This window comes from Penaeus monodon, chromosome 32 (genome assembly GCF_015228065.2).
Source record: "Penaeus monodon isolate SGIC_2016 chromosome 32, NSTDA_Pmon_1, whole genome shotgun sequence".
Classification (NCBI taxonomy): domain Eukaryota; kingdom Metazoa; phylum Arthropoda; class Malacostraca; order Decapoda; family Penaeidae; genus Penaeus; species Penaeus monodon.
In genome coordinates, this window is record NC_051417.1 from 8464190 (window position 1) to 8464467 (window position 278).

The window sequence follows — 278 nt, forward strand, 5'->3', positions numbered from 1 at the left end:
GTTCAGTGAAATACACCTAATTCACAAAACTTCTACCGTATGCCTCATTCACTTATTTCCTGCATATTCAGAATCTGAGGCAAAGGATTTAGATTCAGAATCTAGCTCGAGTTACACTTAAGTCTGTCTTGATTTTGAGTGCGAGCTTAAGCCACACTCAAGGAAGGCTTCGGGAATCCGGGTCGCCTCGCTTTTACTGATTCAGGAAAATCCTCTCGCTTAATGCAAGAGGTTAAGCCTCATTACGGGAGCAATTATTTTTCGAGAAGAAAAGTCTC